At 42.2% G+C, this 23,876-nt stretch overlaps 1 long non-coding RNA gene across 1 annotated transcript; it reads left to right on the top strand.

The window, feature by feature from the left end:
• The first annotated feature begins 720 nt into the window (after positions 1 to 720).
• On the top strand, positions 721 to 23,245 carry LOC147031400 (uncharacterized). Its single transcript, XR_015051840.1, has 3 exons — positions 721 to 853; positions 16,854 to 16,952; positions 22,363 to 23,245. It is a non-coding gene; the product is annotated as an uncharacterized LOC147031400 (long non-coding RNA).
• The last annotated feature ends 631 nt before the right edge of the window (positions 23,246 to 23,876 follow it).

Genomic DNA, 23,876 nt, shown 5'->3' with positions numbered 1-23,876 from the left:
CTTCTCCACCCCTCACGTCACCCTCCCTTCCCCTCCTGTCATGCCACCTTCCCTTCCCTTCTGATCACGCTGCCTTCCCTCCACCTCCCCTTACACTTACATCCTACCAAACCCCCTCCCCTCTCCACCCCCATGGACATCTTTCAGTGGTCTCTGGGTACTGTATTAACATTCTATTTTAACTTACCCCATTTTGTTCAATCCTGTACTACCCCCCTCCACAAGTCCCACTGCCAAACACAAGTCATGAACCCCTCCTCCCCCCCTTTCCCCATCAAGTACCCATACCAAACAGAAGTTCAGAACCCCCTCTCCTCATGTATTCCTCCTCCCAAACCCACTCTCTACTTCCCCATTCCCCCATCCTCCTTGCTCCCACCCCCTCCTCCCCGGAGTGTATCACGACATTTGGTGAGGCATTGCTCTCCCCACCCCCACCCCTTCTTCACTCCTCCCCCACTTCCTAGCTCCCCCTACCTTACCCTCTCCTATCTCCCCACCCCCTTTTCGCTCTCCCTCCCCTCTCCCCACTCCCTCCTCTCTCCCCCCCCTCTTTCTCTCCCCACCCCCTTAATACACCCATCAGCGATGTGACGGGCTGTATTTTCCAGTGTTAAATAAAAGTAAATATGGTGTGCCACGTGTCATTTTATCTTGTACTGCAAAGCTAATAAGATATACGAGCTGGTATGGGGTTTTATGAAAAGAAAAATTAATTTTCTGACTATTCAGTGTACTCAAGCACTCTGCCAGCAGATGGCCTTCAAACATCAACCACCTTGCAGAGCCCGGAGGTCACAAGTTGTTCTTTTAACCTTACTCTTCTGGAAAGTCAGATAAAGACTTGTACAATGTAAGTACTAACGTTTTGAAACACTTCCTTGTGTTTGTATTTAGCAATTGTCCCCTACATATTCGTTTGTTGAAGATAGAATTCTAAATTCCCACCAGTTTACAACAGCACAGTTTTAAGCAGGTTAAAAAGAATGCAACAGTATTACAAAGACAAGCAGAGGATGAAAATAATCGCAGCGAGATTATTGTGGTGAATCTAACAGAAATTCTGATGATGTTCACATAATTAAGGAAACGTCATATGCTACAAATCAAGTAAATTGTGGCAACACTCACAGGTAAGATCTGTGTCCACCACTCATTTGTAAAATTAGGGACATTTTGTCATACCAAAAACAGCAAAATAGCCTCAAACATTTGAAGCAGCCCGATGACGAGTCTTGTTACAAATATAATTTTCTCAGGAACGGAACTGAAACTGTGGGATGGGGGGATAGTGGCACCACACTCTCCGCCCTCCACCCCACTTGGGAATATATGTGATAAGGAACTGCAGGAAACTTCTGCACTCAACAATGGGACAAAGCTGTCTGTGTGATTTGGCCTTGCTGAACATCCATCAAGAAATCCCTGCAGACAAGACCAGCTTTACCTATGTCTATCCAAGGTAGATAGAAATTATATACTTTCTCAGCAATAGGTAAAAAAAATATCCGAGGATAGTGTAATTTGAAAACATTAGAAACTTCAAAGTGATATGCACAAACTTATCATCTTAACCCCAAACCCCAGTTTTCACACATGCATTTATGTAGTGATCTGTAGATGCAATACTGATAGCAGAAACACCTGTGCCCCTCCTGGACATGTCTCCGGCCCCAGTGCGATTCAGGTTAGTTTTATCCTACTGATGCTTGTTGTCTTATAACAGCTATTCAGGAAAGTATAAAGAGGAACTGCTGAATCGGAAACTTGTACAACATGTTTGGTTGAGCAGTCAGGGGGCAAGGCTACCTTCTGCAAAAATATTGTTTGAATGATCTAAAGCAAAAAATAAAAGCCAGAATTCCTTCTGAAACCAAAATATGTATGCACATCTATCACAACACTAAATTGCACTTGGAATTTTGCCAGGAAACCAAAGGCATCAGAATTTAAATGGTAGTTTTGCAAACAGAACACCTTGAAACAAAATGCATTCCTTGCTGTCGTGGACTTTGCACCAAATATCCCGTACACGAGAGGCAGAAATAGAAACAATCTTTAGATGTCATGTTGAGTACTCCATATGTTTGGTAACAACTATGACTCTGCAGTGTTATGTTTCGTGGTGGTGCTGTTTTGCCATATTGCTGGGTACCAATCTCTTAGGCCTAAATACAAAGCATCTGGCCATTCTACCATCACGGCAAGCCCTGGCCCTCTTAGACAGAGTCGGCGCTCACAGAATGAGGAAGTGTGTTTTTGTCTGCCTGTGTGGGGCAGAGGTCCTTCAGATATCTGCCTGAATAATGGAGCATGGGTTTAGCTCCAAATTTGGAAAGGCCGGCTGTCCGTCGTGCCCTTTTTCTCTGTCATCTCTATGTTTGCGGCTCTCCTTTCTACCTCATCGTGGCTCTGCGTGTGGTGAGGGGAGTTGTGACTGATATGGAGCTCCAACTTCACCATCTTTCAGTCATGACCATCAATGAGCCTTCGTGTCCCTGTGATACAGTATTTGCGACTTATCCTTCACGTGGCCTCTGACCATATGTAAAATTGCGCAATGACATTGAAAGTGAAACACAAGACAAATTTCGAAACGATAATTTTAATACTACATCTGGCCAATTGTGATTGACTAACGGGATAGCAAAAAGGTATGCACATCACATCTGAGCTGTCTTTCATTAGTTTGTGGACCTTAAAGATTCCACAGTGTCCTCCATGAAGAATATGTGAGCTATCGCCGGCATCCTGAACAAATTTCAGGTTCTTGCCAGCTTCGATCGAATGTCAGTCCTGGCCAGCCGGTTTGTGAAAGACTTGGGCTGAAAATGTTCACGGCCGATCCCACAAGGAGGAGGGAATAATACGGGACTTTTGAAAATAATGTATGAATGCTAATGAGGCCTTTCGTGCATACGAGGCCGTCTAAAAAGTAACGGGACTGACTTCACAAAAATTTTATTCCAAACAAGCTCAAATGAGCTAAGATCCTTGTCCTCTTAATGATGACGTCATAAAAACGAATATGACGTCATTGTGATGTATCAGGTTTGCGATAAATTAACTGTGCTAATGCCCGGCTTGATTCCCGCAAACAAAATTCAAACAGCTTGCCTAGTTTCGGAGATAATGATATCGGCGATTCCATTAGCGGCGATATTATGACGTCAACTTTTTTTCTAGGAAGAATTTCCTAAATCGGAGATGGTTACTGCCTGCGGGTGGGCTTTCTGCATATACATGCCAAGTTTCACTAAGATCCGATGAAAACTCTGGCTTGTGAAACAAAAAATGTCAAAAAATAGGAATGACGTCATAAAAATTGATATGACGTCACAGTGATGTATCATATGTGCGGTAATTCATCTCTGCCAATGCCCTGTTTGATTCCCGCAAACAGAATTCAAAAAGCTTGCCTGGTTTCGGAGATAATTTTTTGGGCGATTTACATTAGCGGAGATATTTTGACATCATAACTTTTTTTCTAGGAGGAATTTTCAAAATCGGAGATGGTTACTGTCTGCGCAGGGTATTTTTACATATATATGCCAAGTTTCAGGAAGTTTTGATGAAAACTGTCAGCTGTGAAACAAAAAAGTCCACAAGAAGAAGATGAACAACAACAACGTGAGTAAGACTTGGAGATCCTCCACGAGGATCTAAAAATATATTGAAATCACAGCTTGCCCCCTTCAAAATACTTTCCCTCCAGTCTCACAAACTTGTCCATCCTCTTCTTCTTCCACGCTTTGATGCACCCCCAGAAGGCTTCTTCTGGAATCCTCTGGAGCGCCGTCGTCAAGGCCCATTTGATGGCCTCCACATCAGGAAATCGGCTCCCCTTGATCACCCCCTTGAGCTTGGGGAAAAGGAAAAAAATCAGAAGGGGCCAAGTCTGGTGAATACGGAGGTTGCTCCAGAGTTGGCACGTTCCTCTCCGCCAGAAACTGTCGGATGCTCAGGGCACTGTGAGCAGGGGCGTTGTCATGGTGGAGCACCCAGGCATTGTTGTCCTACAGGTCAGGTCAGGTATTTGAGCATATGCCAGAGCAGCGTGTCGCTGCGTCCACTTTCCGCCGGTACTCCAGGGGCCTCCGTCTGGCCCATCCCCATCTCCTTAAGATTCCGAGCAACCTGCTGCAACCACGAGGCACGTAGTCAGCCCATTGGCCTCCTCCACTCACGAGACTCCCTCGCTGAGAGAAACTGGTGAGCAGGATCAGCGTCAGGAAAATGAACCACATGTCCATACAGCCGCAGCTGACGCTTACGGACTATGCAGGTGACAAATCTCATTTGAGTCTCTCTCAGCAACCGCTCGTTGGACACAAAGTCCAACCAGCGATTGCCAAGGATTCTCCGAAGAGACCTGGTACCAAAGGAATTAAGTCTCCATCTCGGATCCTTGGTCAGAGTCCACGTCTCACATCCATAGAGCAAGACTGGAAGCACCGAGGGCCTGAACACTCGGACTCTCGTCCTCCCGGACAGGTACCGGCAGCGCCACACCCCATGATCCAGTGAATCCATTACTCCCCAGGCCCGACCCAGATGACTATTGACTTCTAACTCACAGCCAGCAGAGACATGAATATCACTGCCAAGGTAAGTTAATCTCTCCACGACCTCAACATCCTCACCACAAACAGGCACAGACAGGACAGCAGAATCCAAGATGTCATTGAAAGCCTGGATCTTAGTTTTGACCAGGGAAACCCATTATCCCAGCGGCTCCGACTCCTCATTAAGCACCTCATGGACCCCAAAAGAATATCTAAATCTCCACAGATGACTGCATCATCTGCGAATTCAAGGTCAGAGATCTTGACATTCCCAAACGATGCATCGTAGCTTGATCTCTCCGACATCCTCCCCAGAATAAAATCCATACAAGCACTAAAAGGTGTGGGGGGCAGTACACACCCCTGAGGAACTCCAGTAACAACTAGAAATAAGTCAGAGATGGTACCACCACATCTCACATCACTCTTAGTACCAGAGTAGAGTTCAGACATCAGATCGATCAGTTTTGGTGGCAACCCACTAAGACCAAGAATCCTCCAGAGGGCATCACGATTCACTGAATCAAACGCTTTACAGAGATCAACATAAGCTGCAAGCAGCCCCTGCCAAAACTTTCGTCTGCGTTCAGTGAGGACCCAAAGAGCAAGGATACAGTCAATCATTGACCTCTTTGGTGTAAAGCCTGACTGCTCTGGATGCTGGTGCTCAAGCAGATGGTGGCGAACCCTATCAAGAATTATCCGAGCAAAGACCTTGCCCGGCACTGAGAGCAGTGTCACCCCTCGGTAGTTGTTGCAGGCGAAGCGCATGTAAGTGGTTACCACCCCTATTTTAAGGCATTCCCTGACTTGAGTGGCATTTTTGAAAGTCACAAAGACTACAACTGGTCATGAAATTTAGTTCATTGCACAGACAATGTTCCATAGGACCTTAAAATATATAGGTTCATGGGTCTATGATGTATATTACTGAATCTACAGGATTTTAATTGAATATACATGCCCAGTATTGGCCTTTTTTCTTGTTTCACCTTAAAATATGACATATATTAGACCATGCAAAAATACAACATATAAAACATTCTATATGAAATTTCTCATCTAATCAAAAGGTTGTCACCCACAGTCTGAGAAAATCAGCATTTGTGTCGGTCAGTGGTAGATTCGCATGATATATGCACATTCTGACATATTTTTATTTTTCTTGTTTTATTGCCCTTTTAGAGCCTGGGACTATGAAATCCCCTAACAAAATGACTAGTTTATCAATAACTCATATTTACGTGTCTTAAATTATTCAACTTATTACCAATAATCAATGTAAAAAAAAATTTAGATGATCCGGGTGGATACTTAATTACAGCGGCTTGACCGAACTTTCCAACCCAAATGTCCGACTGCACGTCACGTTTTAAAAAAAAATGCTTTTATTCTTCTGTGCATCAGATTATTTTCACTAAAATTTATTTACAAATGGGGCACAGTGATATAGATATAATAGTATAAAAAATATTGAAAACATGCATGGCTTTGGTTTAGAGTAATTTTGCATTTTTGTCCGACTGCACGTCACACTTTTTTGAATTTGATGAAAAAAATAATTTTCTTTAAAAAATTTTTTAAATATTTTTCCAGGTATTTAAAAAATATTTTATTAATTTAGAAGGCAGTTAAAACAGTTTTGGAGAATTTCGAGAGCTTTTTGTTACTCCCAGAATTGATTGAATTGAAAATTTACATCCAAGAATTTGTTCGATAAATCTCTCTTTTAGTGCTTTTCAGCATCTGACAGTCACTGAATAGAGCAGTAATAAAAAAATAGGTATGTATTATTTCTCAATAATCCCAGAAATTGGTATTTTGATTATTCGATTAGTTGCTAGAATAAGTTACATACTACTATGACCTTCACTTATTTTGCCAAAAAAGAAAAATAAGGCAATTTCATTGAAAACTCATAAAACCATCAGAATAGGTACCCCTTTTTCAAAGTATCATATTTTGGTATATATATGTAATTAAGCTATAGTTTTTTGTTCTGAACTCAGTTAGTCTTACACTTTCAGGAAAATGTAATGAGAAGGCAATGGAACAAACTTCATTTTTTGACATTTTTGAAACACAGTGTAAATCAATTATATGCGCTTCGCCTGCAGTCTTGGCGATCACCCTTCCCTTTCCAGAGAGGGACAACAAGGCCCCTCTTCCAGTCAGTTGGGATGATGCCTGTGTTCCAGGCAGAGCACAGAACTGCATGCAACGACACGAGTGCAGCATTTCCACCAGCCTTGAGAAGTTCAGCATGGATGCCACAGATCCCTGGAGCTTTACCCCATTTCAACCAGTTCACCACAGCCTGTGTTTCCACAAGCGAAGGTGGACCACAGTTGATTGGAGGGTCAGCAACAGTTATTGTAACACCGCTGATGTCCAACTCGACAGCTGGTGGATCAGCCTGGTACAACCGCTCAAAGTAACCGGTCCAGCGGGCCTTCACTTGAGACTCCTCTGTCAAGAACCCACCACCCTCTGCTTTAACTGCAGTACACCGAGGGATGGGCTTTGATGAACGCAATGCATGAATTCCCCTGTAAGCAGGACAAGAATCACTTGACCACAGGTGATGCTCCACCCCCTCACAGATTCCCCGCACAGAAGCCTCCTTGTCGACCCTTAGCACACTTACAATTTTACACCTCAACTCCCTGAACAGCTCAGCTCTGCCATTCAGCCTGGCCCTGCGACTCTGGTCAATGGTATCCAGTGTCCCTTGAGAGACAAAATTCTTCTTTGCCCTATGGTGAGTTTCAAGACATCCACCGGCAACATCAAGGACAGTGGTCTTGAAGGCACTCCACAACTCTTCAGTACCCCCCAAAGCACGCAGACCTTCAAATCTCCACTCAGCTTGTTTGCAAATTCCTCATCTACCCCCTCATCCTTGAGCTTGCCAACATCCAACCTAGGCTGGGATGGTACCATTCTTCTGGATTTAAGGTGCAACTTAAGAGTTGCAACAATAAGCCGGTGGTCAGTATTGAGGAACTGAGCACTCCGGAAGAACCTACAGTTCTGGATCATCCTCCAGCGACCATCAACGAGGATATGGTCAATCTCCTTTGCCACACCGCCAGCATTGGAATACCCAGTCCAGCGATGGCTTCTGGGTGCTGAAACCATGAACCAGCCACCCTAAGTCCATGACTTCTTGCAAAGTCAAGGAACTTAGTGCTATTCTGGTTCATAGTTCCAGACCCATGGGGACCAACACACGTCTCGTAACCATCCCTATCAGTTCCATTCAATGCATTGAAATCTCCCAAGACTAGAACTGTATCTCGTCTGGGATACTTATCAACCACAGACTCGAGCGTGGCATAGAATGTGTCCTTCACGGTGAGATCACTTGCCTCAGTCAAAGCATCTACAGAGACCAGGGAAATGACACATAAGGAGTGATGAATCTTTGGTTTCATAATACGCTCGTTGACCGGTGTTACCTCAATTATCATTGGAGTAAGCTTATTAGACACAGCTACAGAAACTCCTTGGGCATGGTAACCATCAGAGCGACCAGACCAATAGTCGGTGTAACTACCCGCCATGATCTCGCTGTAATCTGGTCTCCGAACCTCAGAGAGTGCTGCAATACCGATGTCCAAACGCTTGATCTCAGATGATAACAGAGACAGGTGATCATCCTCTCTTTGGGATGGAACATTCCAGGCACCACCTGATGGGACTGCCTCAGGTTAACCCAAGGAGACCGCCGTCTGGTGGGCGACACCTCAGCACCACTCTGACACTCTCCCACAATCTGACCCGGGAATGTTACCCTGTAGTTTCCCTCATATCATCAAAGATTGGGGGTCCCCGAAGGCTTTGCCCCAATCCCTTCATCCGTTGAGCTGTCCTTTGTGGGGAAGCTGCACAGGAGGTACTCCCATGGAGTGGGTTTTCAGATTTCTTTGCGTTTTTGTGTTTTGCGGAATGAAGGGTTCTACGGTGGCCGGAGTGCAAATCCTGCCACCAACCTCCTAATAAGAAGTAACCCAACTGCAGGAGGACGTCCGCAGACAGATATGTCCCACATATCCCTCCTCTTGTCCTGGACTGATATCATGAGGTGCCGGAGGATCTCCTTGTACACATATTTATTCACCATTTGACCCTGTGGTAGAAACTCAAAGTTGACGATGCCCTAAATGTCAAAAAACGCGATGAGCATCACCTTGACCTTCGACTTCGACATCCTTTCTTTCATTGGTCTTGGTGATGAAGGACTTTTCCACTGACAACTCTGCCGTTTGGTGTCGGGATCGTATTCGAATATCTACGATTCATCGCCAGTGATGACTCTCCTGAGCAGGTCTGGAACGTCCTCGAGGCGCTCGATAATGTCTTGACAGACAGTGACTCTTTGCTGTGTCTGGTCCTCAGATAACAGCTTGAGGACCATCTTTGCACACACTTTGAATATTTCAAGATTTTCAGTGATGATGCTCCAGACAGTGTCCTTGTTGATGGAAAGTTCCTCAGCAATCATCCACACCATGACTCGACGATCTGCACGCACCATCTGCTTCACACGCTCGATGTTGTCTACCGTTCTGCTCGTTGAAGGTCTCCCAGACCGTTGATTGTCTTCAACCTCCTACCGTCCCTCTTTGAACCTCTTGTGCCATTCGAATGCACGTGTACTTGACATTGTTTCTTCTCCGTAGACTTGCTGCAGCATTGCGACGGATTCGGAAGGTATTTTGCCAAGCTTGGCAAGAGACTTCAGATTGGCACTCTGCTCATGATTCATAGCACGACGACTCAGTCTTGACAACGTGTAAAGCACGACGGGTATAAAAATCACACAATGAGCGCAGTCAACCATCACCAATCACATATATCGCTGGAATGCTGCGAAAGACTCTGACGCAACCCATTCATTCAAGTTGTGTAAGTGGAGCACACAGCAGGCTCAGTCCCGTTACTTTTTAGACGGACCTCGTATACTGTGTGTGCGTTTTCAGTGACTCGCTTTTCTAAACTTGGGGAACTTTTAACCTGCCAGTACTTGGGTGAAATCTGGAAGTCAAATAGTCTTTTGAAATCAGTGAGTCAAATCGTCATACTTTTCAGCCTTCAATCGAAAGAGTGGCAGTTTCAAAATGGATAACCATAATTGTTGTGTTCCTGCATGCAAATCAGACTCACGAAAATGTAGGAAATATGAGAAATTTATGTGGATGTGAGGTGTCGAGTTCCTACCACTTCTTGTTAACACAAACGAGTAGCAGCAGTGGATAACACACACCAACACACACATTTCCATTTTGCAATTGATGAAAAATTATAATAATTTCTCGTGTGACCCTGGAACCAAGCAAACAGCCCTCACAGCTTCCACCCTCCCCCCACCCCAACATGATAAATAATAAATATCATAATTTTAAAAGTTGATTTTAAATTTACCCTGTGCATTCACAAGCCCCAGAAATGACCTCCCCATCGCTGTTAAGAACCACCCAAACCAAATACGGTGTCTCCCTCAAGAAAGTTTGCCTGATACATCCAGCTCCCACATAAATATAATAGTTAGTACAAGTTTTGTGTTGTTTTCATGTGTAAACACAAGCTTTGTCGAAGAGTTGGTAATCATTACAGTGTTGCTAAAGCATGAGTCACATTTGCTCTACGGCTAGGATGCGGCAGCCGTACCACTCCTGAATTGACAGAAACGTGCGGCGGCCGCAGAGTTTCCGAGGTGGCCTCAGGGTGGCCTTATGCCGTATGGCTAACTTTTACAGGCCATAGGGGTCTCCGTTCAATTAAAGCGCGGAGTTATAACTTTTTTTCATTTCTAGGTTGGCCGTAGCAATTTGACAAGCCATAGCCATGACGTAGATGTATTCCACGTCGACCGTACGTAGGGCGTACGGTGGGCTTGCGTTATCCGTGCGTTTTCCGGAGGCTCTTATCAATGAAAAATGAATTTTGCCAACCCACCCAAAATTACGGCGACCGCACTATTTCCACGTTCGCCTTAGGGCACCCCTGTGGTCGCCTTGTGGGCACCTTGAGGCTACCTTGCATCTGCCTTGAAAATTCTATGGCCACCGCAGGGACGCCCTAAGGTCAGCGTGCAACATCAAATCAAAGACCGTACGGCACCCCCACGTTTTCGGTCTGCACAATTTATAAATACCCTGTGCAGCTACCCAAAAAATAAAAACATATGTGACTGCTACATTGTGTGACCGTGGAAATACTGTGGCCGCCCTATAATTGCTAGTGGCCGTAGATTTTTTTTAGACCCTACGGCCGCCGAGCCAAATGTGACTGAAGCATAATGAAGCACAGAATCATCTTTCCAATTGCAGACGTCCAGTAAGTATATCAACAAGACTGCCATGTTCACAGCAGACATCCCGCCAAGTTCAAAGTCCATTCACTGGGAGCGACTGACCGGAGGTTTGGGTAGAACGCTCCCCTCCACCCTTTCTCTCGGGTACTTGTCTCATTATTTTTGGCTTCTTTTAGAAGCTTTGTGAGCCATTTTAGGTCACAATCCTTATCTTGCATCACGATACTCATTAACATTCCCCAATTGACATTGCTGCAAAGGGGTTCTGCGCATGCACACTGAGCATTCCAGGGTGGATGAGGTCATTTCAAAACTCTCGTACTGATGCTGTTAAAGAAGGAAAGAAGTTGTAGTTGTAACTAATGATGGCAGCAGAAGAATTAATTTTGAAGTGGACAGAAACATTTTGTCTGCCCATGTCCAAGAAAATTCCTCATTGGGCGGCGCTTCACCATGCAGCAAGAGAATGACCCAAAACACCCTGCCAACTCAACCAAGTAGTTCTTCGAGGGAAAAAGTGGAGGGTTTTCCACTGGCCAAGTCAATCTCCTGATTTATATCCAATGGAACATGTATTTCACTTGCTGAGGAAGACCCCAAAAAACAAACAACTGAAAATGACTGCAGTAAAGGCTTGGCAAATCATCTCAAAGGAAGATACCAAAAGTTTGGTGATTTCAGTGAGTCACAGGCACGATGCAGTTATTCCATGCAAGGGATATGCATCCAAATACTAACTATTATACTGATTATACCACTTTAATTCACTTTAAGTTATTCCGTTCCAATACTTATGCTTACCTGCAATGGGGGGCACTGAACATAAAAAAGTGCTATTGTTCTACAATGGTAAAACACACATGCATAGAAATACCAAAGGAATAAAAGCGAACCTTCTGCACTCTTGCCGCATATTCATCTTTTGATCTCAAATCCAAATTTCTTGAGAATATAGCAATGATAAATTTGTCTTCACTGTTGCAATACTTTTGGAGGGCACTGTACATATATTGCTCAAAGCCAATGGTATAGTAAATGTTATGTTGTTTGCCAGCACATATAATATTCCCACAGTTTGTTGATGGATGAAGTTTTCCTTCCAATGGGCAAGTTAATGGAATTGAAAATAGGATGCAGCTTCCTTCAGAGTTAAAACTGCACACTGTCCGACACAATTAATTATGCCAAAAGAAATCTTCAAATCAGTGCATATTTCCAGCCAACCTCTTCAGAAGGAACATCAAATTGATGCCAATGATGATGATGATAATTTCCATCATCTTATGCCTGAGACCTCGTGACTCTCACACTATGTTCTGCCAGCTTCCATGATCTTTAGCAGCATTGACAAGGTTCAAGACATTGGTTTCTAAGGCTCGGTGATATCTCAATATTATCAGCTCGATAAGATGTTGAAAACAATATCATCAGCGCGATACTACATTTTTCAAACTGTCGACAATATTGGCACATTCAAAAAATGGGAAAAGTGGTGTGCATCGTAAACTGAAGATTTTGACACACATTTTCATTTATTTGAGTAAGAACATCGACACGAAGGACACATTTTGTTATAGCACGATAGTTCCAGCGAAAAAAAAAACACAAGACATCCGCAACACGATTCTCTCTCACCTTTCATGCTGATGGTGAGAAGACTTTGTCCCATCTAAGTTGCCAGTTATCCTGCCTCATCATCAGGGTCTTCCATTGAGGACGACGATTTGGCATTTGCACATGTACAATCACGGCATCTGAACCAAAGCGACAAACATTAGAGTCAAACACAACACTCACCACCACCATCATAAACAAAGAAAAAGCTTTCAAGAAATGGATGGATGGAGTGCTGAGCATTGGGATGACATGCATGTCCGTAGAGGCCGAGCCTAGTGCTAGGCGTAATGCCATATAATGATGTCCCAGAGAAAAGAGTGTGACGAGCAGAGGGATGGAGGATGGAGAAATCCGGATACTTTAATATACATTATGGAGTACAGATGAAATCCGATGTTGAGCTTCAGAAGCTTCTTCGCCACTCTCCAAAAGCGTAATTAATGTTCAAAAATACCCATTGACATGAAGTTGTGTTTGACAATGAGTCCTCCTTGGAGTCACACTACGTTAGCATAAGTGATGAGGCAGTGGTGATATATCATCGATATGTGGGGGAACGATGAACAACGAGTAAAAAAATCAATATTTCCCACCCCTATCTGCTCCATCCACCTCCTTGATTTGATCTAACCATCTACTCTTGGATGCTCCTCTCCTTACTTGCCATCAACTCCATACAATATGCAAATTATTTCCAAATTTTCATCATTTTCTCAACACCAAGTTCTTCTTTCACCCTGTTTTTGCTTGTCTTCTCTGTCCACAACACCCTGCACACTCTTCTCCAGCACCATTTCTCAAAAGCCTCCAGATGTTGCTATCTCTTTTGGTCATATTCTAGCTCTCAGATGAATATGTACCAGGCAGCTGAAGGTAAAGCTAACAGTATTTTCAGTTGTATTAATAGGGGATAAATTATAAATCAAAAGAGATAGTGTTGTGGGGCCTCACCAAGAATATTGTGTCCAGTTTTGGTCACTGCATTTGAGTAAGAAGATAGCTGCCATAGATGGATACAGCGTAGGGAGACGAGATCGATTCTGAGGCTCGCTAGACTCAGCTATGAAGAGAGGACTTTATAATTTAGAAAGGAGGTGATTACCTGTGACATATTTGATTGAGATGTTTAAGATAATGAAGGTTGCAGACAATATAAGTGCAGAAGAGCATTTCAGCAAAATGGACAGTTTTATTTATTTATTTGTATGAAGCCGGTGGCTGCTTAGTTGCATCATCTTCTGGGGCCGCAGCTGTGCCGCTGATGCAATGCCCTCTGTTTCCAACCAGTAAGCTAGTACTCATTTCACCGACCTCGGATGACAGGCTGAGTCAACCCACCTGGTGTTAATTCAAAGGTGGACAAGGGATTGAACTGAAGACCCTTAATTCTTAAGTCAGCCACCTTAACCATTAAGCCAACACTAGGCCTAGAATAGACAGTGATATGAGCAGATGCCGAAGCCTGAGAGTGAAGAAGAGGAGAATTAGAACAGTATTAATGCAGGGGTCTTTCAGTCAGAAAGTAGTTCACCTGTGCACTTGAAGCAAATAGTGGGGAGTTAAGAAATTAGTTCATGTGTGTCTATCCGTCTGATCCATTTAGATCATCAGTTTATGATCAAGGAACAACTTCTTTGAATTGAATGTTATATTGTGAACATGAATCAGAAGACAAGTCTGCCATTTTACTATACTTTGTCTTTGAATTAGTCCCGATTGCACACGCAAAGAGAGGAATGAGATAATTTCTTTACTCTGTCTGCCTGCCTGGAAGTCAAACGAAATTTGAAATCACTCCAAACAACTGTTTATAAGGACGTTTTAAAGGACACAAACACCAGGCACATCGAACTAATGTAAGTGTTCGATAGAGTGATGTTATACACTGGGTAAACCTTGATTTAAATTAAACCTCTTTAAACCTTCATTTAAATTGAATGAATATGAGAACACAAATTGAACACGAAAACACAAATCACTTTCATAATATTTCCAAGAACCATGCTATATATCGATACTTGCATAAAAGCTCATCAAAAATGATGGGTTGGAGATATTTTATTAAACTGAAAGACATGATTCGTAGCAAGAAGCGTTATTTTAAAACTCTACATCTGTAAAGGTGGCCCTATTTTCTTTATCTTCTGGGATGTTTCGTTTCGACAGTACAGCCTCGTGAGCATACCAAAGTCTGAAGCCTCGGCCTAGCATCAGGTGTGCTTTTATCTTCTTTATTTATGAGACATCCTATGGATGCAAATGAACACTCGTTTTACTCTCCGTGTGGTGCACATCACGTGCCATGAATTCCCCCTCCCTGCGCCTTGTATTTATTGTTATTTTTTTGAAAAACGCTTCTGTACACCGTCCTTGAAGCTCGGTTTGCAAGTCACCATCTACAAGTCTAATAGAAGTGATGCAATTACTCTTTTATAAAAGATGTTTTTCAAGGTTTTTCTTTTTTATCCTCAAAAATAGACCGCAGTGAACACAGTCATGTTAAAAGAATGACCTTTAAAACACTATTTAAATCGTCCTTAAGCTGCTGTCACACCTTGACGTTTTAGCCAGCGTATGGGAACGTATCAAAATGTATGTAAAACGCTGGCGTACGCTGAACTATTGATGTCTTTTTCAGTTTTTGGCATATTCATAACAAGGTGGAGGTATGCATAACGTATTCGTCACGTACACAGAACGTTTCGAATATATATATATATATATATATATATATATATATATATATATATATATACCCCGGTTAAAATAGGTGTACCATATCCCTGTGTCGTAAGAGGCGACCAGGGTTGCGTCAGGAAGGGCATCCGGCGTAAAACATGTGCCAAATCACTATGCGGATCATACGGATGATCCGCTGTGGCGACCCCTAACGGGAACAGCCGAAAGAAGAAGAAGATATATATATATATATATATATATATATATATATATATATATATATATATATATATATATATATATATATATATATATCTTATACCAATGAATGCTTAGCGTGTTGTCGGCGTTCACAACCGATGCCCAACGATAGTCTAATGTATGCATAGCATGGCAGTGTATCACCGACGATCACGTGGCGTAGCCCATTAAAAGGCTGCCGCTCGACGATTCAAATCATAACCGCACGAGACATCGAAGTGTCAAGGCCCTGTCACACCTTGACGTTTTAGCCAGCGTATGCCGACGTATGAAAAATTTGCCGAATACGCTGGCACACGTCGAATACGTTATGGGTAAGTTTTGTATACGTTAAGAGCACGCTGAAGCATGCTGGCATAAGTCGTAGTACGCCGAGCACGTCAACAAATTTTAAGCATGCTCAAAATTTTTAGACGTATGCCAGCGTATGACGCACACATTTCCTCATACGCTGGCCATAAGTTGTAGGCACGTTACACGATCGTTGACACACGTCGATACACGTTACTTGTAAGTTACTCATAAGTCGAAACACGTCGAGGTAATGTTTAGCGTACCCAAAACTTATTTCTAACCAATCAGTAACGTGCTTTGAACCTATGAGTAACGTGCTTTGAACCTATGTGTAACGCATCTCCAACGCACATTGACATATGTAGACATATTTGACATCTTCCGGATGACCACAGAACTTACTGAACGTGTTACTAACTTACAGCTACCGTATAATGGCGTATTGGCAGCGTTTAGGGGAATTGGTATATAAAAATGGGGTTCACACAGGAAGAACCCGTCAGTGTTCCAGACTCCATGGTTTTTTTATTTATTTAATTTTTTTCTTCGGCATGATGGTGATGTTGACACTTCGATTTCTAGTGTGGTTATGATTGAAATCGTTGAGCGGCAGCCTATTAATTATATTATATTATAACCGCACTAGAAATCGAAGTGTCAACATCACCGTCATGCCGAAGAAAAAAAAAAACCATGGAGTCTGGAACACTGACGCTAAACATTACCTCGATGTGTTGCTACTTATGAGTAACTTACAAGCAACGTGTATCAACGTGTGTCAACGATCGTATGACGTGCCTACAACTTATGGCCAGCCTATGTGGAACGTGTGAGTCATTTGCTGGCATACGTCGAAAAATTTTGAGCATGTTAAAATTTGTCGACAAGCTCGGCGTACCACGACATATGCCAGCGTGCTTCAGCGTGCTCTTAACGTATGCAAAACTTACCAATAACGTGTTTGACGCGTGCCAGCGTTTTAGACAAATTTTTCATACGTCGGCATACGCTGGCCAAATCGTCAAGGTGTGACTGCGGCTTTATGAAGGGGGACAGACAAATGCACAAATACACACGGTGTTTTATATGTACTGTGTTTGTGTGTACTGTGTTTTTAGATATCGCATGAGAGCACATGGCATGTGAGGGTGCATATCGGGGTGAAGAAGAGGTCATCATATGGTTATGTACAATGCTGATTGATGCTGCGTTCTATGGTACGAAAGCTAAATCCTCTATCTCCTAAATTGCGACTCAACATTGCCATATTACAGTGTATAAGAGTGTTGTTTAAGACCCCTTTGACGACTGCTTCAGTGGTGCTAAACTTCTGAATTTTTTTTAACGATTTTAAAAATTATTATTTTATTAAAATTTAATTGTACTAGAAGCACCCGCTCCCTCCGAGAGCCATCAGGGGGTCATGTTATTATATTTATGCCTATGTTACTCCAAGGGGTCCCAGGATTACACACAAGAACAATGGTTGTGATCGGTTGAACCGTTTTTGCGGTACCTGGGAACAGAGAGACGAACAGACGATGAATTATAGTAAGATGCTTGAACACTACGCGGGGTATCACGTTCAATGAAATCTCCAGTTTATGCAAGGGATAGTTAGTCTCCCTGGAATGGTAGTTGCAGCACAAATAATATATCGATTTAAATTAGAATTGGAAGCATTGGAGATCGAGGGGTACATGGATACTGGCAGAATTTATTGGTAGCTTGTATGTGTATGGGTGATGGTATCTGCTGTTGGTGCAGCTCAAGCATGATGGGCCGAATGGCTTCTTCCTGCACCAATGTTGTGTATGTGTGTTTGTGTGTGTGTGCGCGCTTTCTGATGGGAAATTTGAGAGCTTTGACAAGGCAGATTTTAATGTGTTTGCTAATGTTATAATTCGACCAGATCTTGTTCAAATTACTCCTTGCTGTTCTTCCCATCCCAAGAAGCCATTGAATTTCCTTTTCACAACTTTCATCGTTCGTGATCAAAGCGCCTCAAAAGTTGAAGCTTTCCGATATTTCTAAAGATTTTCCATCCATTCGTCAGTTTCTTTTTCTTCACCTTATTATCACATTACTTTAGTCTTGCTGCGATTGATCTATAAAACTGCCATTTTGCTTTCTTTGATTTTGTCGAGATAATTCTGTGAGCAGAGTTGTGGGAATACCATTTTTTTGTGTGTGCAGTCAAGGCTTGTGGAAGAGCGAGAACACTGAATGGATCAGGATGCAACAGACCAAAAGGAACTGTCGAGAGAGGGGGGAAATACCAACAGCAGATTTGAAGGACAAAATTGAGGGAGACTTGAACAGTGGGTGTGGTGAGGAATGGGAGGCAGGAAAAGAGGGGGAGGGGGGTTAACGAGCTTAGAAAATGTCATGGTTTTGTATTGGGAATGACCTGAGATGGTGATGAACATCTGGCTTGAACACCTGAAAGAAGGCATGAGATTGAAGAGAATGTGGAAGTTGATTCCACAGACAGGAAAAAAAGATGAACGAATGAGTGGAGGTGAACAGTGATTCTGGATTTTGGGAGTTTCATCAGAAGGGGATTGATGGTGGACTGTGTGCACCCTGCAGGAACCTGGGGGGTGCGGGGGAGGGGACAAAGCACAGGAAAGAGGAGAGGGTGCAAAACCACAAACGAGGTGGAATAAGACAGAGACCATAGACCTGTCTGTGATGGTAAAGTGATAGGCCCATCGACTTAGCTTCAGCACGGTTGATTCCAATGATTTTGAAGGCCTTGTTTTCCATGGCACCAAGTTGAGCAAGGTGTGAAGCAGGGCATCCAGCCCAAAGGGGAGTTGTAGGAATAAAGGGCATGGGGGAAGAATGAGAGCAAGGGGAGGAGGATTTAGGGTGAACGAGCTTGATACAGGCACAAACTCTCAATCACAGAAGTGGAAGGGAAAACTGGGGAAGAAGCAGAAATGGAACAAAATAAATAAATAAATAAATGAAAAATCACTCATAGAGTGACAACTTGACAAAACAGCGCAAAGTAGAATGGCACTCGTAGAGCGCATAACCATTCTGCCAGGTGGAACAGTTCACGTTTTGCATCCCAGTGATGAGCTAGATCCGAACCAAAATCCAATCTGCTTGTTCTTGTCACCTCTTTAACTCATCTACCTTGTTTTGTAAAAACTCGTCCACAACTTTTTGAGATAGAGTGATATATTTAGTTTTTGGCCGTATCTATCAAGTTTAGAAATTAGGCCTGTGTTGACCTTTTGACCTTAAAATTAATTAGAAGTTGAATTCAGCGACCTGACATGAAAATGCTCTTCAAATTTCAAGTCATTCGGATGAAAATTGAGAACTTTATAAAATTTGGCCCAAATTGGCCATTTGGCCTATTTAGACATTTTGGCCTATGTTTACCTCAAAATTAATAGGTGGTTGAATTCAGTGAGCTGATATGCAAATGCTCTTCATATTTCAAGTTAATTGGATTAAAATTGATGATTTTAGAAATTTGGCCTCTGCTGACCTTTTGGTCTATGTTTACCTTTTTGGCCTATGCTAACCACAAAAATAATAGGTGGTTGAATTTAGTGACCAGATATGTAAATCCTTTTCAAATTTCAACTCAATCGGATGAAAATTGAGGATTTTGAAAATTTGGCCCAAATTGGCCTTTTGGCCTATTTTGACCCTTTAGCCTATGTTTACCTCAAAATTAACAGGTTGTTGAATTCATAGACCTGACATGCAAAATGCTCTTCAAATTTCAAGTTAATTGGATTAAAATTGAGGATTTTAGAAATTCGGCCCGTGTTGACCTTTTGGTCTATGTTGACCTTTTGGCCTTTGTTTACCTCAAAATTAATAGGTGGTTGAATTTGCTGACCTGAAAAGCAAATGCTCTTCAGATTTCAAGTCAATTGGATGAAAATTGAGGATTTTAGAAATTTGGCCTATGTTGACCTTTTGGTCTATGTTGACCTCAAACTTAATAGGTGGTTGAATTCAGTGACCTCATGTGAAAATGGTCTTCAAATTTCAAGTCAACCGGATGAAAATTAAGGATTTTAGAAATTAGACATTTGTTGACCTTTTAGTCTATGTTCACCTCAAAATTAATAGGTGGTTGAATTCAGCGACCTCATGTGCAAATGGTCTTCATATTTCAAGTTAATTGGATTAAAATTGATGATTTTAGAAATTTGGCCTCTGCTGACTTCTTGGTCTATGTTTACCTTTTTTGCCTATGGTAACCACAAGAATAATAGGTGGTTGAATTTAGTGACCTGATATGTAAATCCTTTTCAACTTTCAACTCAATCAGAAGAAAAATGAGGATTTCGAAAATTTGGCCCAAATTGGCCTTGTGGCCTATTTTGACCCTTTAGCCTATGTTTACCTCAAAATTAATAGGTTGTTGAATTCATAGACCTGACATGCCAATGCTCTTCAAATTTCAAGTTAATTGGATTAAAATTGAGGATTTTAGAAATTTGGCCTATGTTGACCTTTTGGTCTATGTTGACCTTTTGGCCTTTGGTTACCTATAAAGTAATAGGTGGTTGAATTTGCTGACGTGATAAGCAAATGCTCTTCAAATTTCCAGTCAATTGGATGAAAATTGAGGATTTTAGAAATTTGGCCTATGTTAACCTCAAACTTAATAGGTGGTTGAATTCAGTGACCTCATGTGCAAATGGTCTTCAAATTTCAAGTCAACCGGATGAAAATTGAGGATTTTATAAATTAGACCTTTGTTGACCTTTCAGTCTATGTTGACCTCAAAATTAATAGGTGGTTGAATTCAGCGACCTCATGTGCAAATGGTCTTCATATTTCAAGTTAAATGGATTAAAATTGATGATTTTAGAAATTTGGCCTATGTTGACCTTTTGGTCTATGTTGACCTCAAACTTAATAGGTGGTTGAATAAAATTTGAAGATTTTAGAAAATTTTGATCAAATTGACCTATTGGCCTACATAGACCTTTTTGTTCGAACAAATTTTACGAAACTTCAATGCGGGACTGTCGTAGTGTCGGTGACATTAATCTCTGAAAATTTCAGAACGATCGGTTGAGCGGACACACACACACACACAGACACACACACACACACACACACACACACACACACACACACACACACACACACACACACACACACACACACACACACACACACACACACACACACGGAGGTGATCAACATGTCCAAATTTTTTTTTTTAATTGCCAAGTAAACTTCTACCATTATCTTCCATAAGAGACTGTGATACACAATCAAAGTCTTTGCTCTCGTCTCAGAAACAGGAAACAAGCGTCATTTTATTTTCTCAACAACTGTCAATCACATGTCGAAGATTGCCTCTGGTCATGGAATGCACATCCTCTTCTGAATCCATCTTGTTCAACAGGAGGTTCTCTTTCTGCTCAAGGTCTGAGCCATTCTTGAGTAACTTTTAGAAGCCCCATAATCCTTGCAGATGAAATGTCTATTTTGTCCCTGCAGTGCTTGAATGCTCCTGGTGTAAGTCTTATACATCATATACAGGGCAAAGACATTAGGACACATCCAGTACTTTTACATGAATCACAAGAACATTAGTAAATGATGCACACGTCAACACAGCATCTTTCATTTGAACAAACAATCCCAATATCATGAATCATGTGTTTAGAAGCAACCCAAATGGTTTACCAATAACAATAAAAAAAAACCAATGTCACCCCCAGGGTGACCAGTATCTTGCCAAAATGTGAACATGAGTGACTTATTTATTCGATTAAAGTTACTCAAAAAATAAGGGTTTCGTCGACCTTGATGCTTGACCTTTTTGTGACCTTTGACCTTGACCTTTATATTTTCGTACGCTTAATGGTATCCCTCCAGGACCGTTGTACATGAAATATCAAGAGATTTTGATGAGAACTGAGGAAATAAAATTTTCATGAAAAATCCGTTTTTTCGTCATGACGTCATCAAATGACGTCATAGTGTCAAACTTTTGACAGATCTGGAAAGCACTTATCAAGCGCTTTCATACGAGTTATTACTCGATATGGTATCTAAGATTTCAAAATTTGACCTTGGGGTCAAAAACTTTCGACCTCCAGCGCTAAAAATGAAGGTCAAGGCCGATCGCCACCAAAAATTAATCAGCTGAGCGCCAGACCATGAACTATATTCCCATGAAGTTTGAAGACGATCCGATCAAAATTACTCAAAAAATAAGGGTTTCGTCGACTCCCCTGATTTGCAACAAAGTGACCTTGACCTTGACCTTGAAAATTTTATGCGCTGAAAGGGACCTCTCTAGGCCTCTGATCTGCGAAGTTACAAAAATTTCCAATGATAACTGTGCTCTGCAGAATGATCGATACGTGATTACAGACAAACAAACAAAAAAAAAATTAAAAAAAAACAAACATACAAGCTGACTAACATATCTTGCAAAAACTTCGTTTTGGCAAGATAAAAATAGAGATTCACCATGTCCGACACAGCACTTCTCGCTGTATCACACAGCAGGTTAAACAGGGTATTAGAGAAGAATTGTTTCAATCCTACTTATTAACATCCTGTATTAGCATTCCAGACTAAATTCATGTTGTCATACTTTTTTTGTAACGGATGTGTCTGCAGGTCACTGCTGGTAATCTGCAGGTGCCCGCTACTGGCCAAGCCCTGTTCCCCTCTTTGAAAGTACTTGGAGCCGAAGGAATTCTACAGTTATCTGCGTATTGGACCTTTTGCTCATAATTACGGAAACAGCAGACGCCTTTCAAGCCCCGATGTCACCTAGCTGCGGCAAGGCATTTTTCTCACGCCTGGGCCAGGCGCCTTCTCCATATTAGGCAACGAGGCAATCGTGATGACCGTCTATTCGCTTTCATTCCATTCCTCGTCTGCACACCGAAACAAGCTGGGATCGGGCCAGGCCCGAGAGCATCCGCTTGACTCACTGGTCGTGGAATTCTGCACACGCTCTTGACCGCGACCTCAATGTATTTGTAGATTTTTGTTTTTTAAAAATGTGATTAAAAAAAAACACAATGTTGATGCCCGACCAATGATTATAGATTGCAACACTTGATTCATCAAGTAGCTGCAAGAAGGTGATGAGTAAAAATGAAGAGCCTGAGAAGGAATGCTTTTTTGGAACCGGTTATACATTTAGGCCAGGATTTCATAGCGTTTGGGTAAAAGTTAACAGGGGTTGTACATAAAGGAGCATTGCCAAGTTTTTTTGAATTTGAAACTGTAGGATTTGCTTGCCTCTGACGTTTTACATCTCACATTCATTGGTGACATTTCACAAGAATTTGTTCTAAAATGACCAAGTCAGACTTCCCTTAGCATGGATGCACAGGGCAACATTAATAACACGAGCACGTGGACTGCCTGGCTAAACTGAACTCAATTGATGTACTCATCCTGCCTTAGCAAAGCTTTAAAGTTTCATCACCACATGTGAAATGTCTTACATTCCAAAAGAGCAGGGTCTATAAATCTCCCCAGTCTCTCACCCACCCTTCATCCGCAAAGTAATCCCTGCCACATGCAGCGATGCAATGACTGGTTTCTGTACGTGTGTTTGAGTTGTAGAGTCCCCCACCCCCCCCCCCCCATCAATAGCAAAGATTCCCAATTGAAAATGCAAAATGACTCGAGCTTTCTTACACTCATAATGTGCTGAGCTACTCCTGCAACTGGAGTGATTGAAGTCAACATTGTCCTGAGATGTATGCAGGGGCTTGATGGTCAGACCAAGATGATTGTGACATAACTGTAGATACTATACGTACTATGCAGAAGTCCTATCAACTCATTGGATTGATAAATCATCGTTTCAGATCACTCATTCTGACCATACTGTCACAATATGACTGACATCGTCGGTCCATCCACCTGCGCATTCACCTTACTGCTCAGTGTCCAATTCACCAAGCTCTGTCTGCAGATTTTGTTTCTGCTTTCAAGGACTGAATATAATGTTCTTTTTACAGATATTGATGTCTCCTGGTGTTGGCTTCGCAGTTAAGGTGGCTGGCTTGGGACCTTAGGGTTCTGAGTTCGAGCCATTTTTGCACCGTTTAATTAACACCAGGTAGGGTTGACTCAGCCTGTCATCCTTCCAAAGTCGGCGAAATGAGTCC

This window comes from Eptatretus burgeri, chromosome 2 (genome assembly GCF_056783735.1).
Source record: "Eptatretus burgeri isolate ZD-2024b chromosome 2, Ebu_testis_v1, whole genome shotgun sequence".
Classification (NCBI taxonomy): Eukaryota; Metazoa; Chordata; class Myxini; order Myxiniformes; family Myxinidae; genus Eptatretus; species Eptatretus burgeri.
Note: the sequence above shows the minus strand (reverse complement) of the source record. Positions and strands in the feature narration are given on the sequence as shown.